The following is a 21,341-nucleotide window of genomic DNA, read 5'->3' on the forward strand; positions in this document are numbered from 1 at the left end:
CAGATCTTTCGTGAGCTTTTAATCTAAAATGCAAAATGTCATCGTCCTGATTAAAAGAACCGGGGCGGATTCTGTTGCTGTCAAAGAAAACTCATGCCAGATTCAATAAGTCATGAAGTTCAGGGAGTAGGTGTGCTGGGCCACCTCAGAAGACTTTTGTCCCAGCTGTGCTCTGAGCAGAGGGTCAGATCTGTTTTCTCCATTGTCCTGTGACTCCTGGTGAAGAGGGTCCAGGCCCAGATTTCTCAGAGGGCTTGTGTGGCCGTGGTGTGTTGGAGACTGCTTGGACTAGCTTCTGAAAGCCAAGTGTTAAATTTTCAGGAATTTTATGAATCTGTTGACAACACCGATAGTTTGAAATCAACCGTGGTGGGAGTATTTCTAGCACAGAAATGAGCAAATGCTACAAATCAGGCCTCCCTCACTCCCCAGAAGGTTAAACATTTACCGGCCCATCACCTTCTTGATATCTTGTAATTTTGTACCTTTTGCTGCAAGACAGTTTGTGAAACATTCAGCTAAGCCTCATTCAATGTTGATAGCTAAGACTTTTACAGTGACTCAATCTCAAATCAGAAAACTTGCCTTGTGAGAACTTGGCCAGTGTTATTCCCCAAAACTAGAAAACCCTTCTATTGTTCTGCTCAGCAAACTTCGAGATCCAGAACCAAAATCATCTTCTTTGGGTTTAACCGACTCCTCAGATAGAATCATTTATTCCATCCTCTGAGCGCCCTCCCCTCACCTCCAGCCCTTGCCCCATGAATACACTCACATCGTTATTGTTCTTTTAAGAACATTTACCCGTTGCTTGCACATGCTAGGCTCTTACCTAAGGCATTCTAATGCCTTCTATATATTCATTCCCTATTTCATAATAACTGCCTAATGAGGGAAGTACAATTATTGCCCCTATTTATAGGTGAGATAACAGGTGCAGAGAGTTAGGTAACTTATCTATGGTCACATGTCTTAGAATTTACATAGTCTGGCTTAGGATCTGTGTTCTAAATACTCCTGTTTTTTTATGGAGCTGCCTCCTTTGAAGATTGTAGAAATTTATTGTTTGTGTTTTTGCTTTTGTGTATTTTGAGGGCAAGATTTGGGTCTTACCCATTTTTGGATCTATAGTTCCAACCAAAACCTGTGCTAACTCCAGGCACTGGAACTCAGTCCTAATGCCTTAGAGGAGGAGATGCAGTAGGTTCTCAGCCCCTCCCATGCCTTGAGGATTCTTACATGGAAGCAGAATTCAAAAGAGGGACAGAAATGGAGCTGCTCTAGAAGGATGATAGCCCCCCGACTTTTCCATGCCTTTTTTTTTTTCCTTTTTAGGGATGTACCTGTGCCATGTGGCATAGAGAGGTTTCCAGGCTAGGAGTCGAATTGGAGCTGTAGCTGCCAGCCACAGAAATGCCAGATTCGAGCCCATCTGCAACCTATGCTCCAGCTTGTGGCAATGCTAGATTCTTAAACCACTGAGCAAGGCCAGGGGTTGAACCTGCATTCTCATGGATACTAGTCAGGTTCATAACCCACTGAGCCACAACGGGAACTCCTTACCACACTTCTTGAGGAAGCGTATTGGACATGGCTGTGGACCTTCCGGCCCTGATCACACCATTTTGCATATTTCTGAGTTGTACCATCAAGCCCGTTTCTATCTAGAAAATAAAGTCTCAGTTTCAGCTGATGTTAGTGCTGAAGGTTTAGTGCATTTAGTGTTAGCGTTGGTGCTGTGACTTAGGGAGGGGTGGGATCAGCAAAGAACAAATAGAGAAAGCCATTTAGCAACAAAGAGATCCTCACTTCCAGGATAACTGGTTACTCCCTATATGGGAGATACCTTCAGGAACATTAGTGGGGAGAAGGGAGACTGAGACAGGATTTAGAAGGATTGAGCTCCACTCACTAGGAGTATTGGATTGCTGGGCTCTATAAGCAGCAGCGGATTCTCCCCTCTCCTGTCACTAAAGGAATGAGCTATCTCCCATCAGGCCTTTCACTGTGCAGTCCTCTCCACCTGGCCTGACTCCCCTTCTGGCTGGGGCACCTTACTCATCACCCATGATCCCACTCAAATGTCATTGTCTTGGGGATGTCTTCTCTTTCTCCCTATGTCACACCTACTGCAGAGAATACTAGGGACTTTGTGGAATCCTTCAAAATACCTAAAGCCGTGATACAGTCAGTACTCAGTAATTGCTCACTGAATACATGAGTTAAGGCTAAGAAAGAAAAGAATTGAGGAGACTCTTCCTGTGAGAGTCTCAACGCAACCATTCTGTTCGTTACTTGCATAACTGCCTCAATTCTTTACCTGGTTATGGCCTTGGGGGACATGCCACACGTGCTGCTTTGAAAGCTTACTTCCATTTCCATCTCCCATCACATCTTTTGTTTTTATCTTTGTTTTTTTTGGACAGAAGATGACTGGGACTGTGGGAGAGAAAGTCAAGCTTGAGTCCTGCCATGGACTTGTGGGAGTGTGGTCATGTGCTGGAGGAATGCTGACCAGTCCTCCCACTGATGTCCACCTCACCTGGCACAGCTCTGTATATCCCATGACAGCTTCTTTGTTTCTCATACACAGCCAGGGCCATGTTTACCATCCAGGGAGCTGTAGAGAAGAGCTTATACCCAAGAGTGCACTGAGCCCAAGTGAAGCATGCCAAGGGACAACCAGTGACAGCCCCAGGAGCAAAGTTCTGGTTAATCTGGTCTGTAATTAAGCCAAATTATTTCCTAATTCCACATCTATGGTGGCTCTGGGGAACAGTAGTTGCCTTGGATGGCTCCACTGGGCAGATTCTGTTCTTCCTGGACAGCCCTGGGGTGCAGACCACGAAGGAGATGAAGAGGGACAGAGCCTATACAAGTGCTTGGCTCTTTATTTAGAGTCAGTAATAGCAACCACATGGTGCTGCAGAGGCCCTGCCATGCCTGGAGGGCTTGGGTCCTATTCTTATCCAACCAGATCTCTGACTACAGGCAGGCTGAAAGGGACATGGTCTATTTAGTAACTCTCAATATGCTCTTCCGGGATTCTCTGACTCAGAACTCAGAGACAGGATGTGATCTCAGCTTCTCCTTCATACACATGGGCAAGGTCATGTGTTTCTTTCAGCTTTAATTGGGGTGGGAAGAAATGCTAAACATGTGTGTGTAGGAGGCCAAGAGGAATTTCTTGGGGAGGGTCTTTGAAGAGACACTTGTTGAGCTCCAGAGGATTGCTTTTTTCTCCCTGACTTTTTGCCCTGTTGTCCAGCTCGTGACATTTTGCCCAGAAGTGAGGACCCAGTAGACACCTGGCTGGTCTCCCTTCCTTCAGTCTCTCAACTCCCCTTTGCACAGAGATGCCAGAGCCACCACACTCAAGTGCTGCTTCATCATGTCCAACGCTTTCTATCAAACCAAGTTTTTCCTTTCCCATCCATTCTGGTCCACAAAGTTGTCCATTCACTTACCTGCAAATGGTTACTGCATTCCCATCTTCCCTACTTGTATTATTCTTTCCTTCATCTTCTCTGCTGTCAGCGGGTCAGTTTCTTTGTAATTTATTCCATATCCTATCAATTCTTCCAATTTAGTATTGAAGTTTATCCTTATTGGAAAGGCTGTGTGCTTTAAAAGACCCTGAGAATACTGCTATCATCACCACCAACACCATCATTGTCATCTATCAGCACACCATTTACATTGGACACTGTGCTAAGGGCTTTACATGAATTACATTTAATTCTCATAATAAGTCTATGGGGAGGTTCTATTATCATCCCCACGTAACTAATGAGAAAACTGAGGATCATGAGGATCAAAGAGATTGAGTGACTTGTCTAAGGCCTCAAGAGTATTAAGTTTATATCGCATCAAGGATTTGCATATAGATTTGTCTGCTATCAAAACCAGAACTCTTAATCATGACAAATACCATTGCCTGTTGACTCCATGCTTTCTTACCTTGAAGTCGATCAGAGTTTATATACGTAGTTCAGGATGCATCCTTGGGTATTTGGATACTGGAGACAAGGAAGAATTATTTTTTAAGATCAGATAGTCTAATATCTTGTTTTTTTAAAGTAGTTGAGAAAATTGTAGAAAGGCAAAATAGCGTGTCAAAAAGGTTGAAGTAGATTAATGGAGGAACCAGAACCTGGTCCCAGATCTTCTGACTGAGGACCATCCAGCCCTGGTTCTAGTACAGCACGTATCACCTTTTTGAGTTCTTAAAAATTTGTTTTCCATAAACTTCAAAATTTTAAACCTTGCCTTTTCAATTATAGCATTAGTTCATTAAGGATAGAAGTTGTATTTCATACTTCAAAAATAAATTTCCTGTCTTCTGTAAGATGTGGAAACTAAGTGGTTTACATAGTGGTCACTGAATGGAAAATGCAGATGCTGGCAGTGCCTGGCGCATAGTCAGTGCTCAGAAAGTACTTTTCAAGTGAATGAGTGGATGAATGAGATGGTGTCAGGAAGACTTGAGTTGAATTTGAGCTGGGGGATGTTTCCAGGAATACGGATGAAGTTTTGCAACAAAGGAAAAACACCCAGCTTTGAATGCTGCTGACAAGCTGGTCTTTAAAGAAAATTACAACACATGTGTGTGAAGAGATGAGTCATTGGAAAAGAGTTATTGAACCTGACAGGCTTGGTGAGGAGAACAGCAGTGGTCTCTGCCTGCTCAACAAATATGCTGAACATCTGCTCAGCATCATCAAGACCATCTCTACCTACTGGCCAATGGGATGTGCCTCTGTGTCAAGTGGTGGCTTCTTATGTTTGGCATTGTTCATCCAGGGCTCTGAAAGATGTGGTTATGGTGGTGGGTAAAGTGCCAGGTGTTTCAGGCATGCTCGTGTACAATATTTCCTAGCTCACAGCTCTTCAAACGTTAATGAGCATATGAATCACTTGAGGATCTTTTTAAAAAGCTGATTCTAATTTAATAGGTCTTGGGTGGAGAATAAGATTCTGTATTTCCTACAAGCTGCCAGGTGATACTGATGCTGCTGGTCTGAGCAATACTTTGAATAACACAGTTCTGGGTGCTCCATGGAAAAATACTGGAGAATACAACAACTGAAAGTAGCTCTTGCTCACTTCTCAGCATTCTCCTCTGATCAAGGCTACCCACTCCATGGACCAGCTTTCCAGAAGTGGGCTGGCCTCTCAGTTAGTTGTGATGTTTCGCTGGGGACTGACTAGATTTGGGGATCATGGAGATATTATGGGATTGCAAATCAAAGAAGCATCAAAACTCATACTTCCTAGAGATTTATACCTGAAATTCATCTAAGGAAGATCTGAGTCACTTAGGGATTCATGTTTATTTCTAGGACCTAACACATAGTAGGACTTGCTACTAAAAATGCCAAATGAATGAACAAAGGGAGAGGGAAGAGGCTTTAATAAAAAAAATCCAGAGTCATACTACATCTCATTCAAATTAACTTTACTTATAGGATAAGAACTAATCCAAAAGGTCAGGTGAACAAAACAGATATTTCAGAGACTATACCTTAACTCTCAGGTATATCACTTATGGGGAAAAAAATGCTAGGTCCTCACCGAGTCTATTTGTGCTTTTATATTTTGAACAAAAGAGTGAAATAGTTTATTATCAATATAAACAGAATGATATGATATCTCACCTTTTGCAAGATTTTATAGTCAGCAATTCACTTTAAAAATAGCTCTACTGAGATATAATTCACATATCATAAAATTTACCCTTTAAAAGTGTTATTTGTTCTTATTTTACAACCTATTTTACAGAGCTTGGCTGTCTTTAGTAGAAGAGAAAAGGCAAGTTAAAGGGATTTGGAGAGAATAAGAGACAAATAAAGACAAGCAAAGATAATGCTCATTGTAAGGGAGAAGGCAAAAATAATATTAAAAGAAGCACAGAGAAGTACTAAGAAAGTCCAGTGATCTGGAACTATTCAGTTTAGTGGAAACCCCTTTCTACCACACTTCAAAATATCCCAAGAGAATGACTGTACACAACCTGGGATAATAATGGATATTCATGGTGATGTCCTCCATTGTCAAGGTCAGGCTGAGTTATACCCAATGTACTCCCCTTGGAAAGCCAACATAGCTGTGATCCATTAACACATGTCACTACAAGGGTAATAGAAATTTTTTTACCCTCTAAAGTTTTGGGTGCTTTAAAGAGTAAGTCCTCAGCTCTCTCCACAATGAGTCAGCCCATGGGGATTCCAGAAAGTCGGTGTTTTACGGTATGAGCTGACAGATGTGACCAAAGCTCAGCCACAGGCGCGTGGCCCTGCTGGCTGGCAGGAGGGAGTCCTCACCAGCACTATGTGCGTGAACAAGGGCATCCAGGCTTCCAGGGCACATCTTCCTCTCATGGGCACCACCCATCCCTTCCCTTGTGGGACCTGGCTGTCTCCTGAGATCCTCCTGATCTTAACACTTAAACCTTTCTGAACAGAGATCAGAAAGTTCTGCATCTGAGATGCAAAGAAAATGCTAGAAGATGTTCTGTCAGATTTTCCTTTGGTTTAAAAATCTGAAACTCCTTTGCTCCTCTGACCCTTCTCCAGCTATGATGGGAAGCAAATATGTTGGTACACAACTTCAGGGTGCTACTGTCAGAACATTCTTATTTTTGATTGTGCAACACACTTTCCAGTCTCTTTCTTTGAGGGGCTACACCATTGCAGCATCAGGCAAATCATTTTTGGAGCTTCAGTTTCCTCGCCTGTCACATGGGGATACCTGTCCTGGCTGCCTCACAGAGTTAGTGTGAGGTTTTTTAATAATTTTAAAAACTAAATCAAATGTATCAAATGCTTAATATTTTTCCAGGCACCATGTAAATAGCTTGGCATATGTCAGATCACTTAATCCTTACATTTATGCTTGGAAGTCAACAGTTTTATTATCCTTGTTTCACAGATAAGGACACTTCAGCTCATAGAGGTGACTGGTTCAAGATTACCAAGGCTAAGAACTGGTAGAGCTTGAATTTGAAGACAGACGCTCTGATTCCAGAAATTAAATGGGATAATAATCTACAAAAGTGTGCTGGAAGGTGAAGAGGTCTCAGAACTCAATGAGGTTATTACTTGGCCTTCCTGGCTGGCCCACTTTCCAGGCCACAGTGGACTTTAGAACCATCACAGCCTCTCATGCTGCTTTTCCTGATAGTATGAACCATGGGCATCTTTGGCTATAGGATCTTAGAGATAATCTCTAGGGCTTGAGTCTTGGATATCACTGATATTTGACTAATCGCTAGATTGGCCTGACTCCTCATCTTTGGAATGGAAGCTGTTTTTTCCTATAGCACTGGAAATGCAGCCACTTTGCTTCTAGGATCAAAATGATTTGGACGACACCTTGCATGGATCCCCACTGGCTGCTATTTTTCTCTTCCCTTCCCTATGCACCATCTCAAATGGAAAGCCACTTGGTCCTTTAAGGTAGAGAGTACCATGCTGATAAAAGCTTCTCAGGGCTGTGAGAATAGTTTCAGGATTTGGGAATATTTTATTTCATCTCTTGACTTCCCTTTTATTGCAAAATGTCCGTTTTCTTGGATGTGCTTGCTCTATACAAAGAAAAAAAATCCTCAACCTCTGGTTTCTTCATGGCTCCTTCCTGTTTCTTTCTAATGGTCAATTCTAGTCATATTTGCCCTGTGGTGTGACTCAGTCTAAGAGTATCTCAGGTTTACCCAAGTTTATCCAGCTTGTAAACATCCATTACTTTTTTCCCTACTATATCTCACACAGACTATCCCAAACTCTTAGGATGATTTTCTATTTAGGCTCAGAGTCACAGTCAAGTTTATAGTCAAAGGTTGTGCTTTTGATTCCTCTTCTAGCCCTTTTTAATGCCCACTAATCAAAACCTCAGAGGCTACCAATCCTTTACCAGCCATCATCAGTGGAAGCCTCTGACACGAGAGGATCTTTCTGGCTGCCATGACCAACTCATCGTGCATCACGGTCTTGGTCTTGATAGGATGCAATCAGCTCCATACCTTAGCCATTTCCCTTCCAAGCCCAACACTCCATGTTCTTTCCCCTCCTTCCTTTAACTTGATATGTTTGCTTCTCAGGCAAAGGTTAGGAAGAGCTGGTGGTGAGCACACAGCTGGAACCAAGGAAGAAACCCAGGCCCCCGGATGATAGCATTACTTTTTCTCTAATCAATAATTCATTTGGAACCAGGATGTTTGAGGAAATTGAGACTCTGCCTGACATAGCTCTTCACAAACAAAAGAAAATGAGCAGAAGTTGAAAACAAAATACAACTTGGGACACGGACCAAACAAAATGAAAACATCTTGCTATGTGATAAAGACTATGTAAACTTCTTTATGTTCCAATGGAAGTGCTTTTGCAAAATGCAAGGGCATGGCTTATATTTTCTTTTGAAACATATCTGTGTTACATAAACACAGTAACTGTGGCTTTTGACTTGTCCTTGTATGAATGGAAGAACCCTAAAATCCTACATCATTTGAAGGCTTCAGATTAATGGAGGGCAGAGGCTTAGGTCATGATATCACAGCAAATAAAATGCCCAGGAAAGGAGATGATTACCTTTATGGATGAGGACAAGCCCTATCTTCCTCTGGAGAAGGCCACCAGGATCAGGAATTTCAGGAATGATTAATTGGCTTCAAATGTCTGCAGCATCCACGAACCCTTAGGCTCCTTCCACCTAGATGCATGGTTTGTTTCCCACCAGGCCTATTCCCTGCTTTTTCCGCTCCCTTCCATACCCTAATTTTGGTCTCTTCATGCCCATGGGACTCATGTTTACTTGCTAAACTTTGGTTCTTTTCACCTTCCCATAGAAGGGGACCATCTCAGCATCCCTGTGAGTCACTCCCAGGTGAGTCCACCAGTTTCTCCACAGAACCATCCACTGCCAGCTCCCATTTCACCATCTTTGCTTCCAGGCTCTGTATCATCATGGCCAAAGCCTGGTCTGCTCTCCAAGGTCTAAGAGCCCCAGCCTGAGGTCTGAGGGACTTGCATGAAGTTCCTCCTGCTCAATCCATCCCAGCTGGACATCCCCCCACTTCCTCCTCTCATCTTTGCTATAGAGGTTTATTCCCTTCATTGACCCCTGATTTTTTTTTAATGAAAAGTAAACTGCCTTTGTTTATAGGCAACATATAAAATATACATAGTATTGTTGCCTGTGAGAAATTATGTTTAAAATTAAAAAATAATTTAACTCTAGCTGATTTACAATATTGTGCTATATAATATTGCAATATAATATTGTGCTATTTCAGGTGTACAGCTTCAGATTCTTTCCCATTATAGGTTATTATTAAGATACTGACTATATTTCCCTGTGCTTTACAGTAGGTCTTTCTTGGTTATCTATTTTATATAGAGTGGTATTTATCTATTAATCCCAAGCTCCTAATTTATCTATCCCCCTTCCTCCCCCCTTTGATAACTGTAAGCTTATTTATTTATTTATTCTTTACTGTCTGTGAGTCTGTTTCTGTTTTGTAAATAAGCTGATTTATGTATTTTTTAGATTCCACATAAAAATGATATTATATTTGTCTTTGACTTACTTCATTTAGTATGATAACATCTAGGTCCTTCCATGTTGTTGCAAATGGCATTTTTCATTGATGGACACTTAGGTTGTTTCCATGCCTTGGCTATTGTAAATAGTGCTGCAATGAACATTGGAGTGCATGTTTTTTTGAATTAGAGTTTTTGTCTTTTCGAGATATATGCCCAGGAATGGGATTACTGGGTCATAGGGCAACTCTATTTTTAGTTTTTTTGAGGAGCCTCCATACATCTCCATAAAGGCTGCACCAATTTATATTCCCACCAACAGTGTAAAAGGATTCCTTTTTCTCCACACCCTTTGCAGCATTTATTATTTATTGACTTTTTGATGATGGTCATTCTGCCTGGTGTGGGGATACCTCATTGTAGTTTTGATTTGCATTTCTTTCAATGTGGAGTGTCTTTTCATGTGCCCATTGGCCATCTGTATATCTTCTTCACTATTGATTAATTTTTTTTTAATTTAGAAGGCTAGAGCTGTTGGCCTGTTTTCTCACACTGTTTCCTCTCTTTTGGTCCTTCTGTGTTCCTTTGTGTGTTTGACTCTCAAAGTCCTACACCTGTGTCTTATAGGGAATATCTGCTATGAAATAGTATTGTCACTTTTAGTAAATTGAAAAAAAAAATGTTTTTCTGTGAAATGGGTAAGGAACAGAACTTGAAATTCAGGAAACACCCAGAACCTGAGAATGTTGCCTGAATAGGGAAGGGGATGTAGAAAAACAGGGGAACATAGTTACACTTAATCTCTTCCCTCCCTGCTCCCCACTGCTACTTCGTTTCCTCTTCCCAGCTTTCTCCTCTGTTATAGCTATTATTCCAGGCTATAGTTTCTAAAGAGCTACCACCTCCACCTATCTATGCACTGCAGACCCTGCTGCAGCCCCAGGCAAAATCAAAGCCCTTTCTAAAAAGCAAGTGCAGATTAATTTTCACAATAGGGGAGGAAAAAAATTAAGAAAACAGTTAATGTGGTTCTACTGATATTGCAACTTTCAAAGATAAATATTTCTTGGATTATGCCTTTTCGAGAAAGCTGAGACAGGCTCCTGTTTATATAACAGAAGGTTTGTAGATCACAAGGACCAATATTCTATTACTGATGCCCATGAGCATGGCAGGTTGTGTTATTTAAGGAACATGAAACAAAAATTAAAAAAAAAACAACAACCTTGTTTGGAGGTAGAGATATATATTAACATAGTTTGTTACTTGTTCTCCCTACAGTAGATGTGCCAGAGTTTAATCTAAAGTGTGTTTTAACAAGTACCTACCCACAACCAACCATCGCTCCTCCTGGTGGTGTGGCTGTTGGATTCACTGGCCTTGGGTTCTCTCTGTAGAACCCCTAGTTGGCCATTTAGTTTCAAGGTGGGGATTGTGGTATTTTCTTGCAGGGAGAAAAGGATCTCATATCAAAGGTTGCATGTTCTAAGTTTTAGATTACCTTCACCAGAAGTGACACACTTCTGACGGTTTGGATGACTTAAGAACTTCTGTAAGGCAGCTCTACATATATTTTTAGTTACTTTCATAGTGAATATTCCCATATCTAGAGATAGGTTTGAAACAAAGAAATGTATCTTATCATTAAGCGGTTCAGTGACCCTCACTCTTTACTCTCTTGATCAAGTTTGTCTATCTCATACATATATATTATTTCTTGGCTTTGACTTTATTTTTTTTAATCTAGATTTAGCTATTGGCTGTGAGATCCTAAAAATACTTTAAATCAAACTTTAGTTTATTTCTTTATTATGTTTTTAGGAACTACTAAGAAAATAGCCCATTCATAGCAAGATCCACACACAAGATTGTATATCTGTGTAGTGTTTAGTTTGCCACCTATTTTTCTTCAAACAAAGTAATATCTAAGGGCACCATGGTTCATCCCCGTGACAGATGCCTTTTCAAACTTCAGTTTGACAAAGGAATTTTTTTTAAATATGAAAGAAACCTAAAACATAAAATCAGTAGCTCATCCTTTCTTGCAGTGCTATCATTTAGAAGTGATTGAACAGATATTGTTCAAATTGAGGTTGTTTGATTTGTTTCCTGCCTAGGATCCTCTGTCAAGCATTACTGATTTTCTTCTTGGCTTTATTTGGCATAGGGCCATAGTCTATCAAAAGAGAAGCTTGCAATCAAAATAGTGCTGGAATTTAAAGGAAGACATTTCATTATATCTTTTATAGTGCAAAAGATTTTTTTGATTCACAGATGATGGAGCAAGAAAATTAGCAAAATGAAAATAAACAGACATGTGGCTCTCAAATAACAGATTACTGTACAGAAACATTCCTAAGTAGAATTTCTAACTATCTCAAGAAAGACTCAGGGTATGGTACTGAAGGCCACAGGCATGGACAACCTAGATGTGATTGCTTTGAATAAATTTGGATTTTGCTTAAGTCAGTGACCCTTTATCCTAGCACTACCGAGATTACATCTGTTCAGCATTAGCTCTACAAGATGAGGAAAGTTTCTATGGTAGAAGGTATTTGAGATACAAATTCACAAACATAGTAGCAGTCAGGAATCACTTAAAACATTGTGTAACCCAGTATTTTTCAAAGCCATTCCTCATTCCTCTTTTCCCATATCAGACCTATTACTATTCCGTGGAGGTAGGGTCCCACTGATCATACTCTGGGAAAAGGCTCTAACTCCTTACTCCTTGGCTCTCTTGTGTAGGTCCTACAAACCGCATAGACCACCTGGTTGCTTTTATGAGGAGGGTTGTTCTTAAGGTCAGACAACTTTTTTACCATTTGATTCTTAGGTTTTTTGTTTTGTTTTGTTTTGTTTGCTTTTTAGGGCCACACTTGCAGCATATGGAAATTCCCAGGCCAGGGGTCAAATGGGAGCTGCAGTTGCTGGCCTATGACACAGCCACAGCAACATGGGATCCAAGCCATATCTGCAACCTACACCACAGCTCATGGCAATGCCAGATCCTTAACCCACTGAGCGAGACCAGGGATTGAACCCACATCCTCATGGATACTAGTCAGATTCATTACCACTGAACCACAACGGGAACTCCTGATTCTCACAGTTTTGATATTTCTACTCTTAGCCACGTAGTATTTATCATTTCTCACTGAAAAAAAGGGGGAAGAAAAGTTGATGATGCCCTGATGCTATTAAAGAATTGTGGAATCCTCATCAAATTCCGTTCTTTCTTTCTCCAACAGTAAATTTAGGTGGTGGGACACCAGATTCTTTCCCTTCCCCAAGGATTCTCTCAGCTTCTGTGATTCTGAGACACTTTTTCAGCTTCCTTCTGCTCTCACTAGCAACAACCCCACATCGTCATACCCAAGAGCCATCTCTCTAGGGATTTACCCTCTGGCAACCATTTCTTCTTGGAATCTTTCATAACTGGTTAGAGGAGGTCTGTTGACCCTCTTCATGTCTTTGGAGGACTTCAGTGAACATATTTTTGCTAGGCTTCTAGCCTTTAGCCTACAATTTCCGAGCAACATTTCTTCCCTGCACTCAAGGCTTACGGTTTGTTTCTTTAATATAAGCAGCCCACCAATCCAGGTGCGAGGTCATCAGATGTCAAGAAGCATGTTTCTTCCAGGCAGGTGCGGAGACGACCATGAGATTTTCTTTCTTTTCTTTCCTTCATTTTATTTGAAATATAACCTTGAATAATTATTTTTCCATTCCAATTTGATTTCAAATAAAGTATATACTTATAGAAAATGTGAAAACTCATACACATACGTGATTGAATTTACAGAAGAAACTGAAAACTACCCATAATTTCACAACCCACGAATAACTGTTGACTTAGGGTCCTTACCCTTCATGTTTCTCTGTGTTTCTGTTGTGAGGGGGACGTTTCTTTCTTATCATTGACATTTCTTTGCATGTTGAGGAACATCTCCTGGCCATAGCACTCCTGGACTCTTATCTTATCCTGGCTTTACTCCTGGGCGGATGGAACGTCTTTGGATTGACAAGTCTGGGGAGGAACCAGGCTTGCAGAGCCCAGCTCCAAGAGCTATTGGAGTGCTCTTGTCTAGGACACGTGGTCCCACTTGGACTCAATCATGCAGCAAGTGCAAGGGTAGGTCTGTGGGAGGTCTGTGGGGAGGCAGGGTGGTTAAATCAGGCTGGTTAGGAATTCAGGATTAGGAAATTGGTTTACCAGCAGATGTGAGCCACAGTATATGAGAATTGATGATAGTTGAATCTTCCCCTGCCCTCCTCTTCTAGGCTGTCCCTAACCTGGTTCAGAAGTCAGCAGGAAAGAGGATTGTTGTTTGTGGTCCTCTGGACCTCCACCATCTCTAGCTCTCCATCTTATCTGGACTGGCTGAGCTAAAGATGGGATGCAGTTAGTGCTAAAAACGTGCCCCACCTTTCCCTCCCCTGGGAGTCTATTCACACATTTCAATGCAAGGGGGACTTTGTTTTAGCATGATGGGGAGGGGAGAGTTTGGATTGATGGGGAGAACAGAAAGGCTGGAATGAATAGCATAGTGTCTTATCCCTGCTCAAGCCTTTATTGGATTTGAACTTTTATGGTTAGAGGGATGAAGGCCCCAAATCACTGTTGAAAAAAGACTATGAGTCTCTGGGCCAAACAGAGCTACTTTGGGCACCAGTGACAAATCGTGGTCAGAATCAGAGAGGAGGACATTTTTCCAACCTCTGACTCAAACCTAGCAGTGGTTTGGGATTCCGAGGTTAGAGAAGAATCCTGGGCACAGATGATGGGGGGCTGACTGTATGCAATGGTGACAGTGATGTTGCATGGTGGTGATCAAGTGCACCAGCATGCTGAATGCTGGGAAGATGCTGATGGTGAGATACATGGCACACTCCTTTGGGAACTTCTGAAAATTATGGGGGAATATTTTGCAGGACCTAATTTCTAGGAATTATCCTGGCAAGGATCTGGATTGTGACAGCCATCCATTTACCTGATAAATATTTATCAAGTGCATACTATAAGCCAGATATTCTTCTGACTTATGATTCTAAGGCATCAAGGTGGATGAGGCAGATAAAGTTCCTTTTCTCAAGGAAATCAGACTCTAATAGAGGGGATAGGGAGGTAAATTTGATGTTGATGATGGTGATGATGATTATTTCATTTGTCTGTTAAAGTCTGGAACATCTGTATGTGTTTGTGTGTTTTATATATGTGTATATATACACATATAGTATACACACATATACGCATTACAAAAATTTTTGTAAACTTATTATAATAATTTTTTGTAATTAACTATTGTACTTGAGTACCATTTTTAATGCCTCCATAATATTTTCTCAGAGAGCCATGTTCTCCATTCTTTTATGTTGGATATTTGGAATGTTGTATTGTAGATGATGTTTAATCCCAATTGCTTAATTCCAGCCCCACCCCTCAAGGTCCCCAGGATATTCTCTGCATCCCTGGAAGCTAATTGCCTTGTGCTCAGTAACAGTACCCCCCTCCCTCAGGCTTTTCTGATGCCCAGTAGCCTTGGCCATTAGGATGGCCCCTCTACATAGCTTGAGCAGAACTGCAGCCTCTCCTGCTGCTCCAGGCACAGTATTTCTTGGCCAGTGGCTGCCAGGGCTCTCATGGTGGCAAAGGGTCTTGCGGTCAGATTGAAAGAACAACTTTCTCATCCATGCGACTTGCCTCCTCCCCCAAAATTCCCAAAGCAGAGTTCCTTGGGCCCCAGAGTGTCACAGAGTTTAATGAAATTTCTCTCTTTGCTCCTCTCACCTTCCCTCTTCCTGGGCCTCAGATATGCCTCTAGAATAGGGTGGGGACAGAGATTAGATAATAATTTTCATTCTGCCTCAGTATCTCTGCATCCCTTGAGGGTGCACGGCTTTATCCCTTGGCTCATCTTGACTAGCCTGGTTTCTTCCCACTGGCTGAGCTGCTTTCCAGGATGCTTTTTAGCCTCTCACTCACCTCTCTCACGACCCTCAACTTGGACTTCTGTACCATTTGACCAGTGTCTCCTGGCAAGCCCTGCTTTTTTGGAACCTTGACAGGGAATACAGCTCAGGTTCTCTTGCAATCAGCCTTACCAGTCAGTGCTCCAAACCTGCTCACACCTTCCTGAACCCCCAGCAACAAACAGCATGGCAAGATGATCTCCCTGATATGATGATCTTAAAGTACTCATATTAATGTCTGTATCCCCAATTGTTTTCTTAAGCTACAATGTCTCAAAGTAAAAGCTCTAGGTCCAAGGCTACGGATCATTTTTTTTAAAAGATTTTGATGTATATTGCTGTGTTTGGCCGGACATCAGGTTTGCTTTAGCATCAGAAGCATAGAGAATAGAGGCCCTGCTTTGTTTTGAGCAAAAGGGCATCTAGTGCACAAGACTTATATAAAAAGGTTAGCATCAGTCCTCTCTTTGGTGGAGTAACTCAGTCACCAGAAAGAAAAATTCCCCAAAGCTCAATGTCATTGGGGAAAAAAAAGTCACAAACAAATCTCTTATTTTTCTCCTTCCTACTCAACCCGCCACCCTCCCAAGGGTCACACAGTGTCACAAGGCTTCAATCCAGTCAGGTGGGAGGGCTGTTCTCAGAGAGCCTGGGAAAGATGGGTTCAGAGTTATCTGCACCAGACACACTCCCAGGAGCAGAGTCACTGTTCCTTGAATCAGCCTGGCACTGGTGCTTTCGCAGGACAGGGATGCTGACAGATCCTGCTTGTTTCATCCAAACACTAGCCCTTTTGGGTTTCTTTGTCTTTCTGGAAGCATTTGCTAGAGATGTCCTCTGGAAATGGCATACACATGGCCTGGGAACAGCATTTGCTGAGTGGAGGGGAGCATAGCTATCATGGGCTCCCTGAGGGCTGGAGGTCCTGTCTGCTGTGGCTACCAACTGGACTGTCCTGTTTGCTCAGGATGGTCCTGGTTTTAGCACTGAGAGTCCAAAGCAAACTGGGACAGCTGGTCTCCCATTCTCAAAGAAGTGCCAGGTTGAAAATTTCCACCTTCTGGAGACTACGAGTTGGACAACTGGAAGGGAGAGATAATGACTCTAGGGGGCTGGTTAAAATGTGGTAAAACTAATTTGGGGCTGGAAAACACGAAGCTCTGGACTGAGCTCTTCTCTTCCTCTTGTTATGAGTTCTGAGATCTTGTGGCGTTAACACCTCACCTGTTTTGCCTTTCTCATCTGGAAAACCTGAGTAGTAAGCTTGCCCTGCCTGCTTCACAGAATGCCTGCAAGGACCAAGCGTGATGTTGCCTAAGAAAGCACGCTGCAAACCCTAAGAATGTGGTCAGCATAGTGTGGTTTTATTGTTCTAAGGAATTTATGATTAATATACCTGAGTCTCAGTGGTGATTGATCCTATTTATTCTGAATCTCATTTCTCAGCCTCACATTTAGTTCAGGGCAAACAAATACACATGTCAAATGCCACAGACTATAATGGAGCAGTGTCTGAGATGGTGGCGAGGGGGTGGGTTTCAGAGCTGGAGTGAGTGTCCCTGAGCTGCTCCAACACTTTTCTGTGAAAAGGCAGCGCCATTACTTTTGGTGCCTACAGGCGCCTCCACCATCTGTGGGTTTGGCCCTCCTGCTGACTGAAAGGGGGAAGGATGAGTTTGGGATGAAGGTGGAATAAAGATTAATTCAATTCTGTCAGTTATGGAACAAGCTTTTCCAAAGATCCTTCAGTAAATTACCATTTAAGAACAGCAAAAAGAGATGCGCCGACTTTTCTTCTCTTCTATAAATTTTTTCCATTTTGTAAGAGGCCAATTTAGTGAAATGGGCTGCTAGTGGGTTATGTTTTAAATGAGACACACTGTGGAACACAAAACATGATGGGTGATGTGAATTGCTTTTTGTGTTCCAAGTTTGGGGTGCCCACATTTGCTGGACTACCGTTCACTGCCTGACAGAGAGGGATAGAATGGAAAATGCTGTAGGCACGAAAGAGGGCCCATTATCTCAAAATAATTCTTCCTTTTTAGAAAGTCACCACTGCAAGGCTGGGGGCAGAGGATAGACATGGCTCCTAGTCAGGAATACTTAGAACCCGCATCAGAAATCCAGCTATGGGAGAAGCTGACGCCCAGGACGAAAGGCCACCCTTTGCAGGGTTCTTACTGAGTTCTAGTGTCTAGCCCCTCCAAATGCAAATGCTGTTGTTTGCAGCACAAAAGCACTGATTTTCCCTTCAACAGAGCTTGTATTATTAAAATAGCCTGTCTTGTGTGTAGTTGCTGTACATTCTTTCCATTTTTTTTTCTCTGTGAGTCAGAATGCAGATTCTTGACAAGGCCCAAAAGCAAGCAAGCCACCTAATTTACATGGGCACGAAGTAGCCACATCTGGATAGAGTTAGAGTGAGCGGGAATTACTCGCAGCATTTAAATATAGGCGTGCAGAGCTGCTTTCTCTTGACCATATGAGGCATTCACATAGAATTCCATGAAAGCAAAATGGAAGAGTCTACTTCTTATTAAAAGGGGCTGTGACCAGCTGTGATTCAGCCATTGCAGGAATTGACCCGAACTTACAGGAACTGACCCAAACCTGGAGACTGACAATGAGTGGCATGAAGCCACCAGACTCTCACCACCCTTCAGATGCCCAGCATGATACATCACTGCTGAAGCTCTGCTAGAACCCACCAGGTCTGTGCCAGGATGCTGGCAGGATCTGAGTTTTGTCTTCCTTGGAATTCCCAAGCCTGGCAGGGAGCTGCAGATGCTGGGAAAGCTGGATGGAAATCATTGATCATATCAGGCCCCACACTGGATGTATCTTGTGCACATGAATGGCAGCACCCACAGCCGTGTTTTCAGTTCACATAAGATGGGGAAAAGGAGAATGTGAATGGCAGATACCCAGGCACCAGGAAAGAGTATAAATAGCTGGTGTAGGTACTGGAAAGACAAGAGGAAAGATAAACGGCTGCCTTCTGAGGCCGTGGCTCATCAATACCTAATTACTGGCATCTAAGGAAGAATTGTATGGATTTTACAACAGAGCAGATACCATCATTAATGTGTGGAGAGTGGTGATACTGTTAAAGACCTTAGTGAGGAAACAGGTAGACAAATATAGAAGGTGATACTGGTAGAGGGCTAATGAGGCAGAAAACGAATACCACATTGTGGGCTTGTTCTCAAAACAACTTACAAAGAGGTAAGACAATGCTCAGCTCTATGGATTTGCTGAATCCTGCTTCCTCATGTTAGATTTTTTGTCAGGTGACATCTGGCAGAATTTTGGGCAGCTGGCCTTGACTTTTATATCCTTCCCTGGGTCCCCTGACAGTCTTCTGAAGCAGCCTGATAACATTATTGCCTTTCCAGGTGACTCCATCAGAATTCCTTTTGGGGAGGGCAGCTATCTTTATTTGGGGAAATGTCCTTGATAAGCTGTTAGGGATAAAAGTGAGACTCTGAAGGCATAGGTTCAAAGGACTGAAGGGAGCAGACCTGGGCTGAAAAATGAGAGAGTGAGGTGAGGACAGAGAGGTGAGGAGTGAGAGAAGATGGCGAGATTGAAAAATGACTCAGTGCCATGGTTGTTGGGTGGCAGGAAGACAAGAACAGATATGTCTGTTATCCAATCTGAAGTTGCTTTCATTGTTGTGATGAAACTCTTGCCTCTCCAAAGCCATGTTTTCATAAGGTCCACCTCTCAAATGTAAATTGACTGAGTGAGTGAATTAGGGGGATCAAGGAACTGATTGGGCTTGATAAAATAATGAGTTGGGAGATAATGCATTAGCTATGGAAACAGTAATTTGGATGCAAAGTTATGGTAAACTCTGTTAGTCGATTGCTAATATCTATTTTTTTCCCCTCTTTCCTATGATAAAAAACACCTTACTGACTTTTAGCTGGGAACATTATTGTCCAGGTAGAAACTACACTTCTAAGCCTTGTTTTGAAGTTATGTATGAACATGCGCTTAATGGATGGCTAATGGATGGCATAGAAAGAATACGTATTTCTTCTAGGTTTTGCCTTTAAAAGGAATGATCACGTACTTCCCTGACTCTTTCTCCATTTTTGATGGCGAGTAAGTGATGGAGGAGTTGGAGCAACTGCCTCAGACCCAGAGATGGGAGTCCCATGTGAAGAATGATACAACTGCTCTACTCATCCTGGATTGTCAATGTCTGGACTTTTCAGTGAGAGAGTAATCCAATCTGAGACAGCATCAATTGCAAAAGCCCTGTTATTTCATACAGCCTTAAGAAGAAAAATGCTCATGGCCAATTAAGCTGTGATATAGTGCAAAGATGCTATTGACTATAAGACACATTCCCATTTTAGAATTGCTTCAAAGTGAACACAAATTTATTTTATAATTGTTGAGGGAATTTCCATCATGGCTCAGAAGTAATGAACCTGATTAGTATCCATGAGGATGTAGATTTGATCCCTGGCCTCGCTCAGTGGGTTAAGGACCCAGCGTTGCCATGGGCTACAGTGTAGGTTGCAGATGCAGCTCAGATCTGGTGTTGCTGTGGCTGTGGTATAGTCCAGCAGCTATAGTTCCAATTCAACCCCTAGCCTAGGAACTTCCATATGCCTCAGGTATGGCCCTAAAAAGACAAAAAAAAATGTTGAAATATGACAAATCTGTCTTGTTTAAAGCCACTGCACTTTGGTTTTGTTGTGACAGCATCCATCCCACCTGACACAGAATTTACTGTCAGAAGTGGGGTGCCACTATGACAAAACCCAGAACAAGTGGCTTAGTGCCAGGTAGCATGAGGCAAAGAAAAACACTGCAAACTAGAAATCTGGCGATTCTTGTTGTGCCATGGCAAAATATTTGTAAAAATTGTCCAATCAGCCTTGGAAGACAAGATGTATGGTGCCAGGTTCAGAAAGTTTAGTGAAACTTATTGGGAAAACTTAGAACGTTGATGTGTTCAACAAGTGTCTTGCTACTTTTAGATTGATGACCTCAGGTTGATTACAATAGGTGACTTGTATTCTAAAATGGCAGCTTTAGCAAGTGATAATATTATAGCCCCCAGACCTCTCAAACACTTCTCAGTAAAACTTCTCATCCAGATAGGGGAAGCCAATTCAGAAGTCAAAAACCAATAAAGAGTGTTGCCATCCCACTGAAACCCATTGTTTGAGATGACTTCAAGGGAGCTAAATAAGAGAGGGAGGGAGAGAGAGAGAGAGAGAGAGAGAGAGAGAGAGAGAGAGAGAGAGAGAGAGAGAGAGAGAGAGAGGGAAAGGCAGAGGAGTAGAACACAAAGATGAGGAAATATAAGATCAGTTAGAAAAAAAAAAAAAACAAAACTCTGTTACTCTGGATGAACTCTTTGGTTGAAGTTACATATATGTGGAATCAGAACCAAATAGCTAGAAGCCTATAATTCTTCCAACACTAAAACAACCTTAATCCCAAGCAGGAAGTGAGTTACAAAAGCACAGCTCCTGAGGAAAGGTCTGCTGTTGGCCGCTGTGTTTTTCCATCTTCCCTTTTCCTAATGGGAGTTTTATTATTTTATTATTTTTTACATTTTTTTAGTTCCCTGTTCTTTATTAATCCATTACATCACCTGTGGCATGTGCAACTTCTCAGGCCAGCCACTGAACCTGAGCCACAGCAGTGACCCAAGCAGTTGTACTGATGACACTGGATCCTTAACCCACTGCACCACAAGAGAACTCCCTGATGGGAGTTTTAAATTGCAGTCTATTTGTTTTTATTCCACCACTGTACATGGGGGGGTGTGTATGTGAAAGAGGAAGAGAGAGCACTAGTGGA

Source organism: Sus scrofa, chromosome 14 (assembly GCF_000003025.6).
Source record: "Sus scrofa isolate TJ Tabasco breed Duroc chromosome 14, Sscrofa11.1, whole genome shotgun sequence".
Taxonomy (NCBI): domain Eukaryota; kingdom Metazoa; phylum Chordata; class Mammalia; order Artiodactyla; family Suidae; genus Sus; species Sus scrofa.